This window comes from Phyllobates terribilis, unplaced genomic scaffold (assembly GCF_046119375.1).
Source record: "Phyllobates terribilis strain yellow unplaced genomic scaffold, ASM4611937v1 Scaffold_9__5_contigs__length_417890890, whole genome shotgun sequence".
Classification (NCBI taxonomy): domain Eukaryota; kingdom Metazoa; phylum Chordata; class Amphibia; order Anura; family Dendrobatidae; genus Phyllobates; species Phyllobates terribilis.
In genome coordinates this window covers 354,400,600-354,422,719 of record NW_027362769.1, presented here as the reverse complement: position 1 = coordinate 354,422,719, position 22,120 = coordinate 354,400,600, and the positions used below count along the sequence as shown (strand labels likewise).

Below are 22,120 nucleotides of genomic sequence, written 5' to 3'. Positions count from 1 at the left end.
AGTCTACCGGGTGGTACGGGAGTACGAGAGAGTCTTTAGTAAGCACCCGCTAGACTTCGGCAGAGTAAAAGGGATAGAACACCACATCCCCACAGGGAGCCACCCACCAATAAAAGAGAGGCACAGACCTGTACCCCCTGCACATTATCAGGACGCCAAGGGTATGCTAAGGGAGATGAAAGAAGCTGGGGTCATTAGAGACAGCTGTAGCCCCTGGGCAGCCCCCTTGGTTCTGGTCAAAAAGAAAGACGGCACCATGAGAATGTGCGTGGACTATAGACAAATCAACCGTATCACCCACAAAGACGCATATCCGCTGCCTAGAATAGAGGAGTCTTTAGCCGCACTAAAATCTGCTAACTTCTTTTCTACTTTGGACCTTACTAGCGGGTACTGGCAGGTTCCTGTGGCAGAGGCTGACAAGGAGAAGACCGCCTTCACCACCCCGATGGGACTGAGCGAATTCAACGGTATGCCTTTCGGGCTCTGCAACGCACCAGGGACCTTCCAGCGGCTGATGGAATGCTGTCTAGGGCACCGAAACTTCGAGACGGTCCTCCTTTACCTGGACGACGTGATCGTCTATTCGAAGACCTATGAGGACCATCTAAAGCACCTGGCCGAGGTGTTCGAAGCCCTGGCAGGCTACGGCCTGAAGGTGAAACCATCGAAGTGTCACCTGCTGAAACCAAAGGTCAAGTACCTAGGGCACGTGGTAAGCGCGGAAGGAGTGGCCCCCGACCCTGAAAAGGTCACGGCAATCAAGAGCTGGCCAAGCCCCTCGAACATCAAAGAGGTGAGACAGTTTCTCGGGTTGGTAGGCTACTACCGAAGGTTCATCCCCGGGTTCACTAAGGTGGCAGCTCCTATGCAGGACCTCCTGATCGGACAGTCCAAGTCCAGAAGTCAAAAGCCACCCTTCAAGTGGGATAAACCGGAAGAGGAGTCCTTCCGCCAGCTAAAGTTGGCCCTCACTGGGGATGAGATCCTGGCCTACCCTGATTATGGCCAGCCTTTCATTCTCCACACAGACGCCAGTAATGTAGGACTAGGAGCCGTACTGTCCCAAAACCAACAGGGCAGAGAACGGGTGATCGCATACGCCAGCCGGAAGCTGAGGCCCACCGAAAGGAACCCGGAGAATTACAGCTCCTTCAAGCTAGAATTCTTGGCGGTGGTGTGGGCCGTGACGGAACGCTTCAAGCATTACCTGGCCTCCGCAAAGTTCACCGTGTACACGGACAACAACCCGTTGACACACCTGGACAATGCAAGACTGGGTGCCCTGGAACAGCGGTGGATGGCCCGTCTCTCCAACTATGACTTCGTGATCAAGTACCGGGCAGGCAAAACCAACGCCAACGCGGACGCCCTATCAAGAATGCCTCATTTACCTGAAGGTGGCGAAGACCCAGAAGAGCTGGAGGAGGTAGAACTCCCCGCGTTTCACCGGTATGGAGCCGCTCAACACTCTCACCGCGTGAAGGAGGAGGATCTAACAACTGTGATGATGAATCCCCTACCTCACCACAGCTGGGCCGAGACCCAAGATAGTGACCCTGCAGTCCGCCTGGTGAAAGATCTGCTGACCCGGGAAGACGCCCGCCTAGATCCAGATGCCCCAGAGGAAGCCAAGCAGCTATGGAAGGAGAAGAGCAAGCTGTTCCTCTACGAAGGCAAGTTGTGCAGAAGGATTGTTAACCACCGGACGCACGAGCTGACCTGGCAAGTCGTGGTCCCAAGGCGAGATGCAGCTATGGTCCTGGGGGCTTACCATGACAGAGCGGGACACTTCGGTTGGAAGAAACTGGAGTTCCTACTAAGAGGAAGATTCTTTTGGGTCGGCATGAGAGGAGCAGTAGAAAAGTGGTGCAGAGACTGTGGCCCTTGTCACCTAAGGAGGAAGGACCGCACCAGCCAGAAGACACCCTTGAGGCCCATCGTCACCACGCAGCCTCTTGAGCTGGTAGCTCTGGACCACGTCAAATTGGCTCCAAGCCGGTCTGGATACATCTATGCCCTGACAATCGTGGACCACTATTCCCGTTTTCTAGTGGTGGTCCCGGTAAAGGACTTGACAGCCCAAACAGCGGCCAGAGCCTTCCAACAATACTTCTGCCGTCCTCACGGGTATCCGGAACAGGTCCTGACAGACCAGGGTCCAGCGTTCGAAGCTGAAATCTTCCAGGAGTTCTGCAACCTCTATGGCTGTAAGAAGATTCGGACAACGCCTTACCACCCCCAAACCAACGGGATGTGTGAGAAGATAAACAATATAGTCATTGATCTCCTGAAGACGTTGCCCCTGGAGGAACGCAGCCTGTGGCCAGAAAAATTGCCGGACCTGGTAGACATGTACAACAATATCCCGGTGAACGCTACAAACTGCACCCCGGCTTACCTGATGCGAGCTAGACCAGGTAAGCTGCCCGTAGACCTGGAGATGGGAGTCCTAATACCTGAGGACACCTCCCCGGATGCGGACTGGGATACGGAAAGGCAACTGCAGTACAAGAAGGTACAGGAGAGTGTGGAGAAGAGCCTGGCCCAGGTGAGAGAGAAGCAAGAAAGACTCTTCAATCAACACGCCCCTGCTAGTCCCCTAGAACCTGGTGAGCAAGTCCTAAAGCGAAAAAGAAGGCTACATAAGTTGGACGACCAGTGGGAAAGGGAACCCTACACTGTACTGCAGTCTGACCACGACAACCCAAAGGTGTGCGTAATCACCAAGGACGGAGGAGAAACCACTAGTGTCATCTCCAGAGACCACCTCAAAAGGTGCCCCGAGCAACTCCGTAGTGCAGAAGAGGATCAGAGTGACCTTGAACCCGCAGAGGACAAGGAAGAAATGATCAGCACCGTTCTCGGAGAGTTCCCTCAGTCTTGGATTCGCATAAATGATGCCATAGTGGTACCTGTCCTGCATTTCCTGCAACCGGCACAGCAACAACCAACACCAGAGTCGGAAGGTGAAGAGGAGCAACCGGTTCCAGAGGCAGAAGAGCCTGTTCCAGCAGCCCAGGAGAGTCAACCCTCTGCTGACAGTGAGCCTGCCATGCCTGCGGTAAGCCAAAGAACCCGCAGACAGCTGCCTGCCCTACCTGTACATTCAGCTGGTAGTTGTACCCCTAACGCTAGTGGGGAAAGCCAGGTTAGTCCACCACCAGACAGTGGGTTAAGGAGGTCAACCAGGAGCACAAAGGGACAGATACCCGCTCGCTGGAGAATATAGAGCGCACTAAGATTGTAAATGACCCTGTTGCCAAATGTTGAATTGTTTGCCAAAGTTACCTGCATGTTTATTGATAGTGTGTTTCAGTTTCTTGCAGCTACCATGAGGACTCAAAGGTTATGGACTTTTTATAACCGGGACCTTGTATGGACTGCGTTCGGAGCCTAACCCAGGAATGAACTAAGACTGTGAAGGACTTGGGGTAAGACAGAACCCCACCTGGTTAAGGCTCCCGTTGTTTTGGTGATATGGACACCCGGTCACAGACCACACTGTGACCTTAAGAACTCAATTTGTGCGTCATCTGTCTATTAATGTTTTATTGTTATGCATATTGTCTTTGTTTACTGTTTAGTCCCGGAGTACTAAATTTCACTAGGGGGGAATGTGTCACCCTGACCTGGATGCCACAAGTGTAATTAAAGCTGTGTCTGAGAGCAAGGGGGAGGTTCTCTTGTCAGGGGAACTTTAGCATGCAATGCCTCCTGTCTCAGGCCAGTAGGGGGAGCTGGCTGCCCCTATAAAAGCTGGTACTGAGGGCAGGGTTAGGGAGAACTGGATTGCCTGTCTCAGCTCTGAGACATGTCCCAGAGTGGAGCAGGGACAGAAAGTTGATTGCACCTAAGAGGAAGTGTGGCAGCAGGAGGAAAGCCACAAGCCAGAGACAAGAGGCGAAGAGAGCCTGTCTTGGCAGAGAAAAGACTTAACTTTACCAGACTTTGGTGTCTGAGGCTGGAAGGATTCCACATCCCCCAGCAGAGAACCAGTCTGCAAGGGACTGTACATTCCTTGGCCTAAGAAGCCTGGAGGCCCTGCCACAACCGAAGGGACCAGTAAAGCCGTACAAGGCTGGGAGCAGAAAGGAACCCACGTCGCAGGCCATACAGGCGAGAAAGCACGGAAAGCTCGGAAACGTGGGCTGTTATCCTATCAGGAGGAGATAGCCAGAAGGAGCGCAGAAAGCACGGTAGGCCTACACCCTCACCCTGACCAGGGCCAATTTTCCCGTTGCTCTCAGACATCCAGGTCCCCTCCTAGCTGGGACTGTTTATGGGTCAGTTTACCTGTTTCAGTAAAGACCCTGGACTGCAACCTGTTGTCTGTGTGCTCCTTGCTCCTCCAGCACTATCAGCACTGGGACTCTCACTACCATCACTCCCACCATCCACTACACTGCCCTGGGGCCGCACTCTTCCCGAGGGGAGTCACACTACCCTAGCTGCACACCTCATCAGCCCCAGCGGTCTGCATGCAGCGGCGGCTCCTAATAACCGCAATCCACGGGTGGCGTAGTCGGACATTATCAATAACACATAACGGACTACCACTGGCCTGACCACCCTGAGCCACGGAACCGGGTTGCCACTACTACTCCCATCGTTTCCCTAATTGCCCGGATCCGAGTGCCCCCCGGCTCAGGGGGCGAGTCATATGCGGTCGAGACTCACGACTACTAAGACTTGACTGTGTGGAAGACAGACCGGAGGTGGTGGTGCCCAGGTGACTGGAAGTATTATCTGCTATCCAATTAATAACCTGTTCACACTGATCAGTTCGCAATAGTGGTGTTGTGTGCTTCCATAGTAATTCAGTCAAGAAGTGGGAGCGAGAAGATGTGGCTGTTGGTTGTGGCACATTTTCACCTTGGCCACGACCCCGTCCTCTGCACGCACCATCACCAGAACGTCCAGTTCCACGTCCCTTGCCACGCGCCTTGCCCATTGTAAATGAAGTAAAATAGCTTACACTCACACTATCAATGGCAAAAGGGTAATAAAAAGGAGATTTGAACCGTGGAAGAGGAAAAACACAGTTCTAGTTCTCTGGCCTACACCAGAATCTTTTAAACAGATATATTTGTGTCTGAACAGTCAGCGAGACACTCAAACTGTTTTTTTTTATGTAAAAAAGGCAAAAAGGTGGATTACACCCAGATTTGAACCGTGGAAGAAGAAAACCACAGTTCTAGTTCTCTGGCCTACACCAGAATCTTTTAACCCCTTAAGCCCCGCGGGTGGTTTGCACGTTAATGACCGGGCCAATTTTTACAATTCTGACCACTGTCACTTTATGAGGTAATTACTCTGGAACGCTTCAACGGATCCCCCTGATTCTGAGATTGTTTTTTCGTGACATATTGTACTTCATGATTGTGGAAAAATTTCTTCGATATCACTTGCGTTTATTTGTGAAAAAAACGGAAATTTGGCAAAAATTTTGAAAATTTTGCAATTTTCAAAATTTGAATTTTTAAGCCCTGAAATCAGAGCGATATGTCACACAAAAGAGTTAATAAATAACATTTCCCACATGTCTACTTTACATCAGCACAATTTTGGAACCAAAATTTTTTTTTGTTAGGGAGCTATAAGGGTTAAAAGTTGACCAGCGATTTCTCATTGTTCCAACAAAATTTACAAAACCATTTTTTTAGGGACCACATCACATTTGAAGTCACTTTGAGAGGTCTTTATGACAGAAAATACCCAAAAGTGACACCATTCTAAAAACTGCACCCCTCAAGGTGCTCAAAACCACATTCAAGAACTTTATTAACCCTTCAGGTGCTTCACAGGAATTTTTTGAATGTGGAAGAAAAAAATGAACATTTAACTTTTTTCACAAAAATGTTACTTTAGACCCAATTTTTTTTATTTTCACAGGGGTAACAAGAAAAAATGGACCCCAAAATTTGTTGTGCAATTTCCCCTGGGCACGCAGATACCCAATATTTGGGGAAAAAATACTGTTTGGGCGCACGGCAGGGCTCGGAAGGGAAGGAGCGCCATTTGACTTTTTGATTGTAAAATTTGCTTGAATAATTAGCGGACGCCATGTTGTGTTTGGAGAGCCCATGTGTGCCCAAACTTTGGAGCTCCCCCACAAGTGACCCCATTTTGGAAACTAGACCCCCCAAGGCACCTTTCTAGATGCATAGTGAGCACTTGGAACCCCCAGGTGCTTCACAAATTGATTCGTAACTATGAAAAAGTGAAAAAAAAAACACTTTTTCATTTTTATGAATCAATTTGTGAAGCACCTGAGGGTTCCAAGTGCTCACAATGCATCTAGATAGGTGCCTTGGGGGGTCTAGTTTCCAAAATGGTGTCACTTGTGGGGGAGCTCCAATGTTTGGGCACACAGCGGCTCTCCAAACGCAACATGGTGTCGCTAACAATTTGAGCCGATTTTCCGTTAAATTTGTTAGAGGACACCATGTTGCATTTAGAGAGTCCCTGTGTGCCCAAACATTGGAGCTCCCCCACAAGTGACCCCATTTTGGAAACTAGACCCCCCAAGGCACCTATCTAGATGCATAGTGAGCACTTGGAACCCCCAGGTGCTTCACAAATTGATTCGTAACAATGAAAAAGTGAAAAAAAAAACACTTTTTCATTTGTATGAATCAATTTGTGAAGCACCTGGGCTTTCCAACTGCTCACTATGCATCTAGATAGGTGCCTTGGGGGGTCTAGTTTCCAAAATGGGGTCACTTGTGGGGGAGCTCCAATGTTTGGGCACACAGGGACTCTCTAAATGCAACATGGTATCCGCTAACAAATTGAATGGAAAATCGGCTCAAATTGTTAGCGGATGCCACATTGCGTTTGGAGAGCCCCTCTGTGCCCAAACTTTGGAGCTCCCCCACAAGTGACCCCATTTTGGAAACTAGACCCCCCAAGGCACCTTTCTAGATGCATAGTGAGCACTTGGAACCCCCAGGTGCTTCACAAATTGATTCGTAATAATGAAAAAGTGAAAAAAAAACCACTTTTTCATTTTTACGAATTAATTTGTGAAGCACCTAGGGGTTCCAAGTGCTCACTATGCATCTAGATAGGTGCCTTGGGGGGTATAGTTTCCAAAATGGGGTCACTTGTGGAGGAGCTCCAATGTTTGGGCACACAGGGACTCTCCAAATGCAACATGATATCCGCTAACAATTTGAGCCGACAATTTGTTAGCGGATATCATGTTGCATTTGGAGAGTCCCTGTGTGCCCAAACATTGGAGCTCCCCCACAAGTGACCCCATTTTGGAAACTAGACCCCCCAAGGCACCTATCTAGATTCATAGTGAGCACTTGGAACCCCAGGTGCTTCACAAATTGATTCATAAAAATGAAAAAGTGTTTTTTTTTTCACTTTTTCATTTTTACGAATCAATTTGTGAAGCACCTGGGGGTTCCAAGTGCTCACTATGCATCTAGAAAGGTGCCTTGGGGGGTCTAGTTTCCAAAATGGGGTCACTTGTGGGGGAGCTCCAAAGTTTGGGCACAGAGGGGCTCTCCAAACGCAATGTGGTGTCCGCTAACAATTTGAGCCGATTTTCCATTCAATTTGTTAGCGGATACCATGATGCATTTAGAGAGTCCCTGTGTGCCCAAACATTGGAGCTCCCCCACAAGTGACCCCATTTTGGAAACTAGACCCCCAAGGCACCTATCTAGATTCATAGTGAGCACTTGGAACCCCAGGTGCTTCACAAATTGATTCATAAAAATGAAAAAGTGTTTTATTTTCACTTTTTCATTTTTACGAATCAATTTGTGAAGCACCTGGGGGTTCTAAGTGCTCACTATGCATCTAGATAGGTGCCTTGGGGGGTCTAGTTTCCAAAATGGGGTCACTTGTGGGGGAGCTCCAATGTTTGGGCACACAGGGGCTCTCCAAACGCAACATGGCGTCCGCTAACAATTTGAGCCGATTTTCCATTCAATTTGTTAGCGGACACCATGTCGCGTTTGGAGAGCCCGTGATGTGCCTAAACAGTGGAGCTCCCCCACAAGTGTCCCCATTTTGGAAACTATACCCCTCAAGGATTTTATTAAGGTGTATAGTGAACATTTTGAACCCAGAGGTACGGCACATTATTTGTTTACATTAGGTCATCATATTGAATAAGTTGTCATTATTCTTGAGCGCAAGTGCTCGCTACTTGAGTTTGCATCGGGTACTCAGGTATGCACCATGTACAGCGTGTGCTCGAGTGACATGCTCGAGTCCCTGCTCCGCATGTTTCACGGTTATTATACACCCAAAAAAAAACATGCGGGGATCGCTTGTGCATGGCAGGCAATCCCCGTAAAGTTTTTTGGCCGCGAAGAATATGGGGCAGAGACTCGAGCATGTCACTCAAATACCCACGATACTAAATGCATACCAGAGCACCCGATGCAAACTCAAGTAGCGAGCACTTGCTCACAACACTAGTCGCCATATCGTCATCTTTTTTTCTTACTTTTGAAAAAAATCCCAACCCCAGCCCTAACCCTAGCACAACCCTAGCCCCAGCACAACCCTAGCCCCAGCACAACCCTAGCCCCAGCACAACCCTAGCCCCAGCACAACCCTAGCCCCAAACCCAGCCCTAACCCTAGCCCAATCCTAACTCAAGAGTTTATTTTTGACGCCGTTCCTTGTGCGGTATAAGTGATTAGACGACTTTATTCTTCGGGTCGGTGTGATTACAGCAATGCCAGAATCATATGGGGTTTTTATGACTGACAGCTGTCACACACTAAAAGACGCATTTTTTGTAAAATCTAGTTTTTGCATCGCCATATTTTGAGAGCTATAATTTTTCCAGATTTTGGCAGACAGTCATGTGACGGCTCGTTTTTTGCGGGATGACTTGTCGTTGTTATTGGTGCCATTTTCAGGCACGTGACATTTTTTGATCGCTTTCTATTCCGATTTTTGGGAGGCAGAATAAACAAAAACCAACAATTCAGGAATTGTTTTTTTTTTTTTTTTTTTTATTCTGTTCCGCGTGTGGTAAAATTGATGAGGCAGCTTTACTCTTCGGGTCAGTACGTTTACAGCGGTACCACATTTGTATCATTTTTCTATGTTTTGGCGCTTATACACAATAAAAGCTATTTTATAGAAAAAAATATTTTTTAGTATCGCTTTATTCTGAGAGCTATAACTTTTTTATTTTTCGGCTGATGGAGCTATATGGCGGCTTGTTTTTTGCGGGACGAGATGACGTTTTCAGCGGTATCATTTTTATTTATATGCGTCTTTTTGATCGCGTGTTATTCCACTTTTTGTTTGGCAGTATGGTGATAAAGCATTGTTTTTTGCTTGTTTTTTTTTTTTTTTTTTTTTACCGTGTTCACTGAAGGGGTTAACTAGTGGGACAGTTTTATAGGTCAGGTTGTTCCGGACGCGGCGATACCAAATATGTGTACTTTTATTGTTTTTTTTTATTTTTTTTATAATAATATTTATTGATGGGTACATTATATTTTTATTTTTGGTGTATTATTTTTTTTATTTTTTTATAATATTTTTGCACATTTTTTTTTTTTTTTTTTCCACTTTCACACAGTTTATACACTTTATTACTTTGTCCCACTCTGGGACTTTCACTTTTTTTTTTCTGATCGCCTGCATGGCACAGGAATGGAGCACCATCCCTATGCCATGAAGGCTGTCAGAAGTGCACAGTGTGAAGATTGCTTGGAGATGCACTGCGCATGTCCAAGCAATCTTCCTGCTCTCTGGTGACCCGGATGTTGTCATGACGACATCGGGTCGTCATGGCAACACCCGGGAAGCCTTTGCAGACTGCGCTGGAAGCCGGAAGAGGAGGTGAGTATCGCCGATCACCTCCCCTTGCCCCCGCAATGCCGCGATCGACTTCGATCGACTTCGATCGCAGCATCGCGGGGGTTAATGTGCTGGGAGCGGTGCGTGACCGCTCCCTGCACATAGTACCGGGTGTCAGCTGTGACAATCAGCTGACACCCGGCGGCGATCGCGCCCGCACAGCCTGTGTGCGCGCGCGATCGCGATGACGTACTAATACGGGTCTGGCTCTTAAGTCCCAGGGCACAGACGCGTATTAGTACGTCAGATGTTATTAAGGGGTTAAACAGATATATTTGTATCTGAACAGTCAGCGAGACACTCAAACTGTTTTTTTTTATGTAAAAAAGGCAAAAAGGTGGATTACACCCAGATTTGAACCGTGGAAGAGGAAAACCACAGTTCTAGTTCTCTGGCCTACACCAGAATATTTTACACAGATATATTTGTGTCTGAACAGTCAGTAAGACACTCAAACTGTTTTTTTTTTATGGAAAAAAAGGCAAAAAGGTGGATAACACCCAGATTTGAACCGTGGAAGAAGAAAACCACAGTTCTAATTTCCTGGCATATACCAGACTTTTTTAAATAGATATATTTGTGTCTGAACAGTCACCAAGATACTCAAACTGTTTTTTTTTATGGAAAAAAGGCAAAAAGGTGGATAACACCCAGATTTGAACCATGGAAGAGGAAAACCACAGTTCTAATTTCCTGGCATATAGCAGACTTTTTATATAGATATATTTGTGTCTGAACAGTCAGCGAGACACTCAAACTGTTTTTTTTTTTAATGGAAAAAAGGCAAAAAGGTGGATAACACCCAGATTTGAACCATGGAAGAGGAAAACCACAGTTCTAATTTCCTGGCATATAGCAGACTTTTTATATAGATATATTTGTGTCTGAACAGTCAGCGAGACACACAAACTGTTTTTTATGGAAAAAAGGCAAAAAAGATAATACAGAGATTTGAACCGTGGAACTGCAAAACCACAGTTCTAGTTATCTGGCTGAAACCAGACTCTTTTAAACAGATATATTTGTGTCTGAACACTCACAAACACACTCAATTTTTTTTTGGGGGGGGGGATACCAAAAGGTTAATAAGATGGGTATTTGGACAGTCTGACTGAGGAAAAAAATAAATAAAGAGGATTTAGATGAATAAAAAAGGATTTTTCCTGGCCCCTGAGACCTGGGGCTAAGACTAGCAATTTGAGCTGAAGCAGCACATAGGACTGTAATGCAGTGTTTGTTGGTATAACCACTGCGTCTCCTATACAGCCTGCCTGCCTGCCTGATAACTGGGATGGATATTAGTCCTCAGAAGGACTGTTTGTTTGATTTTGCAGGCTTTAGAGACCCTTACCCTAACTATTTTGCAGTATAAATCTCTCCCTAGCTCAGCAGCACTCTCCCTACACTTTCTGATTCGGAGCGACTGTGACCAAGATGGCGGCGCCCGGTTTTAAATACTCGAGGTGACGCTGTGCGGCCAGCCAATCACTGTAATGCCCACAACCAACATGGCTGCAGCATTACAGTGACTGGCTGGCAATCCCTGCATATTCATTGGCTCTGTAAAGAGCGCCAAACATGCAGGGCGGAGACCCGAGCTCCCGCCCGAGTAACCCGAAAATGCTCGGTGCTCGCCGAACATCCCGAGTAGTGAGATGCTCGGACGAGAACCGAGCAGTGTCGAGCATGCTCGCTCAACACTACATGTGACACTTTTACTGACAAATCCAGTCTAAGAACTATTTTCCTCCTTAATAAAATCCCTCATGAGAGTGGTTGTCTCTGGCAAACCTGAGGATGAGCTCGAGATAAAACACATCAAATAACTGAACTGGCTAGGGGGAGTCGTGACATCTGATTGCATGTTAAAAAAAACAGTTAATAAAGTGGTCCAAAAAGTTAAAAGTTAAAAAGGACTTGTCATAAACTTTAAAAGCCTTCAACCCTAAGCCTGTTTTCATCGTCCTGAGCAGTTAAATTTTTTCAGTTCCGACCTTTGTCACTTTATGAGGTTATTATAATTCTTGAACACTTCAATATATTTCAGTGATTCTGAGACAGTTTTTTGTGAATTGTTGTACTTCATGAAATGAATTTTCACATTTTCAATTTTTATGCCCTTAAACCAGATAGTTATACAACACAAAATAGTTAACAAATAACATTTACCCCATGTCTACTTTAAATCAGCATCATTTTTAAAACATAACTTTTTTTTTGTTAGGAAGTTAGAAGAGTTAAAATTCTATCAGCAATTTTTAATTTTCCAACAAAATTTACAAAACCAATTTTTTAAGGGACATATAAGATTAGAAGTGATTTTGATCAGTTTATATGGCATAAAATACACGAAAGTGACACCATTCTAAAAACTGCACCCCTCAAAGTGCTCATAATTACATTCAAGAAGTTTATTAACCCTTTTGGTGCTTCACAGGAATTAAAGTAATGTGGAAGGAAAAAATGAAAATTGTAATTTCTCCCTCAAAAATATTGTTTTAACCCCAAATTTTTAATGTTCACGAGTGTAACGGGAGAAAATAGACAATACAATGTGTTGAGAAATTTCTCCTTCAACAATAATACCCCATATGTGGCATAAACAAATGTTTGGGCAGGGCTAAGAAAGGAAGGAGCACCATTCAACTTCTGGAGCACAAAGTTGGCTGGAATAGATAACAGACACCATGTCGCTTTTGCAGAGCACCCGATGTGCCTAAACAGTGGAAACTCCAAACAAGTGACCCCATTTTGGAAACTAAACCCTTCAAGAAATTTATAAAGAGGTGTGGTGTGCACCTTGAACCCACAGGTGCTTCACAGAATTTTATAACGCTGAGCTTTGAAAATGAAAAAAATTAATTTTTCCTCCAAAAAATGTTGTTTTAGCTCCAAATGTTTCATTATCACAAGGGTAACAGGAAAAAATGGACCACAAAATTTGTTGCGCAATTTCCCCTGAGTACACTGATACCACATATGTGGGGGAAAACTACTGTTTAGGAACATGGCAACACACAAGAGGGAAGGCGCACTGTTTGAATTTTGGAGCGCCATTTTGGCTGGAACAGATAGGGGACACCATGTCACATTTGAAAAGCCCCAGACATGCCAAAACAGCAGAATCCCCCACAAGTGACCCCATTTTGGAAAATACACCTTTTGAGGAATTCATCCAGGGCTGCATGAACATTTCTAACCCTCAGGTGATTCACAGAGTTCTATATTGGGGAAATGAAAAATGACCATTTTTTCCACTAAAATGTTGCTTTTGCACCAAGTTTTTCATTTTCAAAAAGGGTAATAGGAGAAATGAATGGTACAATTTGTTATGCAATGTCTATTGAGTATGACAATACCCCATATGCGGTCAAAAAATACTTTTGAGGCACAGTGCAAAGCTCAGAAGGGAAGGACCACCATATTAGAGTGTAGATTTTGCTAGAATGGTTTTAGGGTGCCATGTCACATCGGCAGAGCCCCTGTGGTGCCAGACAGCAGGAACACCCATAAGTAACCACACTTTATAAGCTGCATCCCTCAGTTAATTCATCTAGGGGTGCAGTCAGCATGTTGAAACCACACGTTCCTCACAGAATTTTATACCATTAGATGGTGAAAAAAGGATAATTACATTTTTACTACTAAAATGTTGTTTTAGCCCCAAGTTTTTAATTTTTATAAGAGCTAATAGGTAAAAATGCACAATTTGGTGTTCAATTTCTCCTGAGTCTCCAATACCCTACATGTAATCAGGAACCACTTTTCAGGCACAGTACAAAGCTCAGAAGGGAAGGAGTGCCATATTATATTAAAGACCTTGTTGGAATGGTTTTTGGGTGCCATGTCACATTGGCAGAGCCCCTGAGGTGCCAGAATAGCAGAGCCTCCCATAAGTGACCCCATTTTACAAACTACACCTCTCAATTAATTTATTTAAGGGTGCAGTGATCATATTGATGGCACAACTGTGCCACAGAATTTTATACCATTGGGCGGTGGTAAAATAATAATTACATTTTTACCACAAAAATTTTGTTTGAACTGTAGATTTTTCATTGTCACAAGTGGAAATGAGTGAAAATAGAACCAAAACTTGTCACACAATTACTGATGAACGTGGCAATACTCCATTTGTGGCTGTATAGTACTGCTTAGCCACATGGAGAGACTCAGAAGGGAAGGAGCGCTATTTGACTGTTCAAGAACTAATTTCCGTTGAATAGTTTGCGGACTCCATATACAGAGCCCCTAAGTGCCAGAAGAGCAGAATCTCCCCTCAAGTGATCCCATTTTGTAAAATACACCCCTCTGCGAATTTATCTACAGGTGTAGTGACAATTTTGACTCCATGGGAGTTTTCCAGAAACAAGCAGCAGTGGATGTTGCTGAGTGAAAATTGCAAATTTGTCATTGTAGTGCTCAGTAAGTTGTAGTCCCCATAAATTGCACCTAGCTTGTGCTTCTAGAGACACAGACCCCGTAAATTAAGCGGACTCTCACAGAAATGCCAAACATGTGGATGCTAAATGCGGTTTAGGCACATTGTGGGACCACAGACGGAATGTGGACATTTGGATTTGGGAGCTCAGAATTCACTGGATTTCTTTTGGGGGTGAGGAGCCATGGTACTATTCCAGAGCCCTTGTGCTACCAGTAATGTGGAAGCCCCCTATATTTCTGTTAACAGTGCTCTATGCTGAGTACTTCCATTGGGGTTTCTGTCTACATCTGCAAAATACGTGATTCAGATGAAACCCAGACAGATCCAATCTTTAATGAAGCTGCAAAGTTACTCTGTCTGGCGTCTGTTCAATGGTATCTATTTTTTCAAAAGTGCACAACACTTTGATTGACCATGCGTTTGGGCATGCCTAAAAAGATGCATAAAATTAACTAACTCCGCTGGATCATAGGCCAGACTGGAGTTCAAAATGACTCCATCTCCCTCATAACAGTGAATTTTCCATGTGGAATTTTGTCTGAATCACATTTTTCCATTATTTATATGGAAATCCCGGTGTAAGAGCTCAGCACAGAGTGCAGGATAGATGTGAGCCGAGCCTTACTGTAATCTTTGGGAGTCAGAAAGAAAAAATCAACAGCAGGAGAAGAATTGATTTTATTAATTTTTTTATACCATTCACCTGCAGTATAAGTCATTAGACGACTTTATTTCAGTATATCAGTATATTACAGCGACACCAGTTTTATATTGTTTTTTATGTTTGGCAACTATCACACTAAAAAGTTTTTTTGCAAAATAAAGTTTTTTTGTATCATCATATTTTGAAGGCTATAGTTTTTCTATTTTTCTGCTGACAGTTACGTGAAGGCTTCTTTTTTACTGGATAAGTTGACAATTTTATTGGTAATATTTTTGGGCACAAAACATTTTTTGATTGCTTCCTATTCCGTTTTTTGGGAGGCAAAATGAACAAAAGCCAGCAACTCAGGAATTGTTTTTCATGTTTTTATATACACCATTCACCGTGTTATATAAGTGATAAGGCAGCTTAATTCTTCGGGTCAGTACGATTACAGTAATACCACATCTATATTTTTTTTATGTTATGCTTCTTTTACACAATAACAAATTTTTAGAAAACAAAATTGTGTTTGTATGGCCTTATTCTAACAGCTCTAGCTTTTTTATTTCTCCGCTGATGGAGATGTATGGGGGCTTATTTTTTGCAAGACATGATCAGTTTTCAGATATACAATTTGCATTTTCACATGAATTTTTGATCACGTGTTTCTCCACTTTTTTTGTTGGCTGTATGATGAAAAAACAGTTTTTGCTATAAATATTGTTTTTATGGTGTTCATTGCAGGGGTTAAATAGTGTTAATAGATCAGGTAATTCCGGATGATACCAAATGTGTACTTTTTTGTTTATCTTTATTTTTATATAAATATACGTATTTATTGGCGTAATTTTTTTTAGATTTCTTTTTTGTTCTTTATTTTGTTTTGTTTATTTTATATTTTTACAAATTTTTTTTCTTACTTTTTTACTTAGTCCCTCTATGCGACTTTGTAGCACCCTGAGGATTCGGCTGCTACAGGGGTATTGCACCTCAACCCAGAGGTGTGATATTCCACTCCCGGGTAAGGAAGGAGTGTGGAACTGAGCTCAGATAGACTGCATGCACTACATACATCCCATTCCAGAGGAGCAGGCCGACGGTACTCCCACTTAGAAATGTGCAGGTACAACCGAGCCTGTTCCTGGCTGGAGTGGGAGGGGGGTGGTACATCCCATGTAGTGTAGGGGCAGATAGGGGGAGCAGTCTGGGTAGTGATAGGAGCTCATTGGGTGCTGGTCACCTGAGCTCACACATAGAGGGATATATAAGGAGGGCACCAACTTAGATCAGGGTCAGACGCTGAGAACAAGTCAGTTGGAGAGGAGAGAGAAGGAAACAGCAGCCCTGGAGAGAGAGAGAGTGGAGCAGAGAAAGACCCAGAGGGGGAAGACTGAAGGGACCCAAGAACCCAAATTAGAGCACCGGGTGAGGAGTCAGCAAGAGGGTACCGGAACCCAAGCTGGTGGGGGCAAAGACATTCCCCAGCCAGAGACCGGAGACCGTGGGCAGTGTCTGTCACGGTCACCCACCACATTCACCCCGAAGGCACACCACATGAAGGGTCAGGGAACCCAGGGCCAAGGGTGTCCCAAAAGAAGGCCCGAGGGAGCTGGACCTAGGTGAATCACTGGTGGGGACGGCTGAAGAAAGGACAGAGGGAGAGCTCAGGGCCACGCTCTGGACTTGTTTGGGGGTTGGCCGGATCCAGGACCTGGTGGACGCAGCACGGCTCGGGTGGTCACTAGCAGCTGGAGTGACCAGTACAACATCAGCAGTAAGTAAACACCCTTAACTGCACAACCCGAGTCTGTCTTCATTGCCGGCTGCATCGCACCACCACAACCCCCATCCTCTGCGCCTGTCCCCTCTGAGGCTATACCCCTCCCGTTGGGGGTTATCTCACCAAGCTGCGCACCCACCATCAGCCTCAGCGGACCCTGCAGCAGCGGCGGCCACAGTGACCGCATCACAACGGGTGGCGTAGTCGACACAAAAGAACTTTAGTAACATCTGTAAAGCTGCCACATAACACTTAGCTTGACGCCCTGGGCACGGGACCGGGTCACAGCCGCTCGGAGACTACAACCCCCCATCTGATCCGGTGCCGGGTATTCCCCTCAAAAAGGAATATGTCCCAGGGGGCGCGTCAACTTCAACTTTCATTACTCTGGTCACTGGCATAATGCATTGCAATGCACAAGTATTGCAATGCATTATAACTGTCAGTGTGAAATTGGCAGAACAATCCTGGCATTGGCTAACAGGCCACGGTAGCTGATAGTCCAGGAGGTCATTATTTGACCTCCTGCTGTCGTGGCAACTGTAGGTCCCCAGTGATCAGGTCATGATCACTATCAATTGCCGCATTTAGTGGGTTAAACAGCCGGGGGGTGGTGCGGGCACCATCACCGGCTGTGACAGTTGGAGCTTGGCTACCACTTAGCGATCGTACGGGCTTTTTTCTCCTCCTGGACTGATTTCTCACTCTCAGTTCATGGATAAAATCTATCAAATCTGTATTCAGTGAAGATAGATATTCACATTACTGAAATACTGTGAGATGATGGTTGGTACTTTTACAGGGTGTGGTAGGACGCCTCATCTAAAGACTACAATGTCGTCAAGGTAGGCAGTGGCATACTTCTTATGTGGGGCTAGGATCCGATCCATAGCCCTGTGGAAAGTGGCTGGGGCTCCCTGTAGTCCGAATGGAATCCGATTGTATTGAAAGCACCCATCAGGTGTCGAGAAAGCTGTCTTCTCCTTGGCCATCTGGGAACATGGGGATCTGCCAGTAGCCCTTCGTCAGGTCAAGAGTGGGAATGTACCATGCCGGTCCAAGCCTGTCGATGAGTTCGTTGACGCGGGGCATTGGGTACGCGTCACACTTGGACACCTCATTCAGCCGGCGGTAGTCATTACAAAACCTCCATTCTGCGTTGGATTTTGGCACGAGGATGATGGAGCTCAACCATCCACTCTTTGACTCCTCTATCACACCGACGTCTAAAATCCTCTTCACTTCGGCCGAGATCACCTCCCGGCGTGCTTCAGGTATCCTGTATGGCTTCAAGTTCACCCTTACATGCGGCTCTGTTAGCACGTCATGATCTACCACCTGGGTATGCCACGGCAACTCTGAGAACAGGTCCCGATTCTGCTGGAGCAGTTCTCGACACTGTTGCTTTTGGGCTGGCGAAAGGGTTTTCCGCTATCATGACATCCTCCACCTGGCCTTCGGGAGTGGTTGCTAGGCAAGGAGTTCCCACTGGTTCCCGATCTCGCCATGGATTGAGCAAGTTTACATGGTACACCTGGTTTGGCTTTCTTCGGCCAGGCTGGTGGACTCTGTAGTTCACTTCACCGAGCTTCTCCACCACCTCATACGGGCCTTGCCACTTAGCCAGAAACTTGCTTTCAACGGTGGAAATGAGAACCAGGACACGATCCACAGGTTGGAACTGTCTCAGTCTTGCCGACCACTTATACATCCTCGCCTGGGCTTCCTGCGCCTGGAGGAAATGTTCCTTCACGATGGGAATCACCTTCACCTTTCTCTCCTGTAACTGGGCGACATGTTCGATGATGCTCTGGTGGGGCATGACCTCAGCCTCCCAGGTTTCCTTGGCGATGTCTAGGAGACCTCTTGGATGCCGTCCAAACAGGAGCTCAAATGGAGAGAAGCCAGTGGAGGCTTGAGGAACTTCTCTGACAGAGAAAAGTAGAAATGGGAGCAGGTAGTCCCAGTCTCGCCCATCCTTTTCAACGACCTTCCTGAACATCGCTTTTAAGGTCTTATTGAAGTGTTCCACTAGTCCGTCCGTCTATGGATGATAAACTGAGGTCCGAATCTGGGCAATCTGAAGAACTCTGCATAGCTCCTTCATCACCTTGCTCATGAAAGGTGTTCCTTGGTCTGTGAAAATCTCTTTTGGCTGACCTGTTCGAGCAAAAATATGAACTAGCTCTCGGGCTATTCTTTTACTGGATGAGTTCCTTATGGGTACCGCTTCGGGTTACCGGGTCGCATAGTCCATGACCACCAGAATGTATTGGTGGCCCCTGGCCGATTTAACTAAGGGACCCACGAGGTCCATGGCAATCCTCTCAAAGGGAACCTCTATGACAGGTAGTGGAACTAAGGTACTACGAAAGTGGGAGGTGGGCGCGGTTATCTGGCAGGTGGGGCAGTACCTACAATAGTTTAAGATTTCCTGATAACATCCTGGCCAATAAATCTCCTCATTATTCTCTCCTTGGTTTTCTCAACCCCTAGGTGTCCCTTCAGAATATGTGAGTGTGCCATGTTTAATACCCTCCGATGGTATGAACCTGGAACTAACAGCTGTTCTACTACCTCTTCACTTTTTAGTTTGGTCACCCGGTATAATAGCTCCCCCTGAACTGCAAAGTGTGGTTACCTGGTGTCCGCCTGTGCTCTTGAGCAACACCATTACAAACACTAACATTATCCCACGCCCCTTTCAAGGTCAATTCTCGAACTTGAGCTGCCCCAAAGTTCTCTCCGGGAACCTCTAACTTAGCGAGGTCGGCCTCCTCAGTCACAGTCTCGTCCTCGTCGCTGACAATGACACATAGTGGGAACTCATTCACTTCCGATGTCGACTGGGGTATTTCTCTAGGCTCCTGGCTTTTTTCCACGGGACTCCTTTGCGTCTTGTAAAGTCAGATAATAATAGGCCTTCAGCAGCTCCCCGGTCAAATATGGCACCAGAACTTCGCCCACTGCTCTGGAGGTAATCTCTCCCGTTCCGCCACCCTTTCAAAAACAGTCAGGAATGCCTCAACGTCATCCCCCGGGGTCATCTTCTGTAAGGTTCTCCTTACCGTTTTCTTGACATGTACATCATCACCTGGATCTGAGGGTGGAGCGGATGTCCTGCCACGGATCTCCCCTGCTAGGAGCTCCATCTGTGGTTGCTGCTGCTGGATATGCTGTATCAGGAGTTTATTTGTTTCCTGCTGCTGCTCCCGTTGCTGCTGTAGCTGCTCCCGTTGCTGCTGTAGCTACTCTCTGTGCTGCTGCTGCATGCTCTGCTGGGTCTGCTGCATGTTCTGCTCGGTCTGAAAGTGCAGTTGCTGCATGCTCTGCTGGCTCTGGACCAGGTGCCTAATGAGCTCCTCCATGCTGCTGGACTTCTCTGGCTGGCTGGCGGCCTTTACCTAGGACATCCACCAGTCTCTGTGGCAGGTATACGTGTTCCTGGAATCTTGCACGCACCAACTGTGGTAGGACTCCTCACTTGGCCGCTTCAGGAAGTAGATTCAGGAACCGTGTTTCTCTGCAGGCTTTATTATGTGGCATAAAGCTTTGCACTCCAGCAAAAATAAGCACAGCCTTACTGGCAAAACAACAAAACAAAAAGATAAACGATAACACAGTCCATAGCAGTGTGGGATTAGCCACACAGGTTGTAGTCCCAGCTTTCAGCTCCTCTCTGAGCTGTGGCATTCCAGTCTGGAGTCCTTGCCACTACAAACTCAGCAACCGAAAAACAGTGGTGACTGAGCATTTAAACCTTGCTCAGCCACACCCAGAGGCAGAGGTATGGGGAATGACTTCCCTCCCATCTTTACGTCATTCCCATAAAACCACAACCTTTAAAAGAGTTAACCTCTAGCATATAACGTGCTGTCAGAAAGTCTATTGGTTTCAGTTCACACAGGCCAGCAACCAGCGTGACACATACTTCCCCTCATAAACCATGCCAGTGACTCTGTCACAAGGGAATCTGTCATTGAGTTTTTGTTATGTAATTTGAGAGCAGCATGATGTAGGGACAGAGACCCTGATTCCAGCAATATATCACTTACTGGGCTGTGTGTTATCTGTGACTTGAGAATTTTTAGAATGAGTGTTTAGTCCAGAAGAAAGAAGTAGATTTCCCTGATAAGATACATTACATTTCTTTTTTTCAGATTTATTATTGATTTCTGAAAAAAAATAAAACAACACTTACCTGGAAGTGGCAGAAAGAGGAAGCTGTCTCTGACGAGGTTTCAGTCTGCACAGTAAGGAGTATGCCAAAGGCTGAAGGTCAACTGACCAAAAAGCTGCCTACAATATGCTCAAAGTCACCTAAATAAACCACAAAAGTTTTGGGATTTTGTTCTGTGGAACCATTAAAAAATGAGATTTTTGGCCCAATGACTAGGAGTAAAAATGAAGCATACACTGAAAAGAGCCCGCTGCTCACAGTGTAGTATGGTGGTGACTCAGTGATGCCTACAGTGAGGCATTGTGATGGCTCAGTGATGCTTACAGTAAGGATTGGTGGTGGCTTAGTGATGCTTACAATGGAGCATGGTGGTGGCTCAATGATGCCTACAGTAAAGCATGGAGGAGGCTCAGTAATGCCTACAGTGAAGAATGGTGGTGGCTGCAAGAGTTTCCAAAAAAAATTAAATTCCTGCAAAGTCTGCAAATAATAGAAAGGTCATCATGTGATAAAAGCTAAAAAGCAAAATAAAAACGTACACTTATTTTTCACTTACCTAGGATCCTAGGATGCAAGTTCTTGAATAATAAAATCTGAGTAAATAGCAGATATTCAGTATGGACGGCCCTGCGATCAATAGGAATAATAGGCAGAATATTAGTCTAGAAAATCCCAGTAAAGTCTCACACTAAACCAAGCTTGTTGGATCACAAACAACCTATGTTTTCATTTAAATAACGCTCCAGCCAAGATTAAGGCGTCTTTTTAAAACTATCCGCTTCAAAGGAAACATATTTATATGTACAATGTCTATCCCTCTATTATCTATCTCTCTGTTATCTATCTATCCATGCCATATCTGTCTGTATCTCTCTAACTATCTCTTTATTATCTATCTATCTATCCATCACCATATCTATCTATTGATCATCTTTGTATCTATTATCTTTCTATCTCTCTGTTATCTACAGTTATATGAAAAAGTTTGGGCACCCCCTATTAATCTTAAGCTTAATGTTTTATAAAAATTGGTGTTTTTGCAACAGCTATTTCAGTTTGATATATGTAATAACTGTTGGACACAGTAATGTTTCTGCCTTGAAATGAGGTTTATTGTACTAACAGAAAATGAAATGTGCAATCTGCATTCAAACAAAATTTGACAGGTGCATAAGTATGGGCACCCTTATCATTTTCTTGTTTTAAATACTCCTACCCACT

The 22,120-nt window shown here is 45.5% G+C and overlaps 1 protein-coding gene across 3 annotated transcripts in view; it reads right to left on the bottom strand.

Moving 5' to 3' along the window:
* The window catches only part of LOC141161007 (chemerin-like receptor 1), a 206,333-nt gene that overhangs the window by 40,673 nt on the left and 143,540 nt on the right, over window positions 1-22,120 (bottom strand). For all 3 annotated transcript variants that reach the window (XM_073645800.1, XM_073645801.1, XM_073645799.1), the window contains one exon: window positions 21,456-21,526. The gene's annotated coding sequence lies outside the window, so the exon portion shown is untranslated. The remainder of the gene's footprint in view (window positions 1-21,455; window positions 21,527-22,120) is intronic.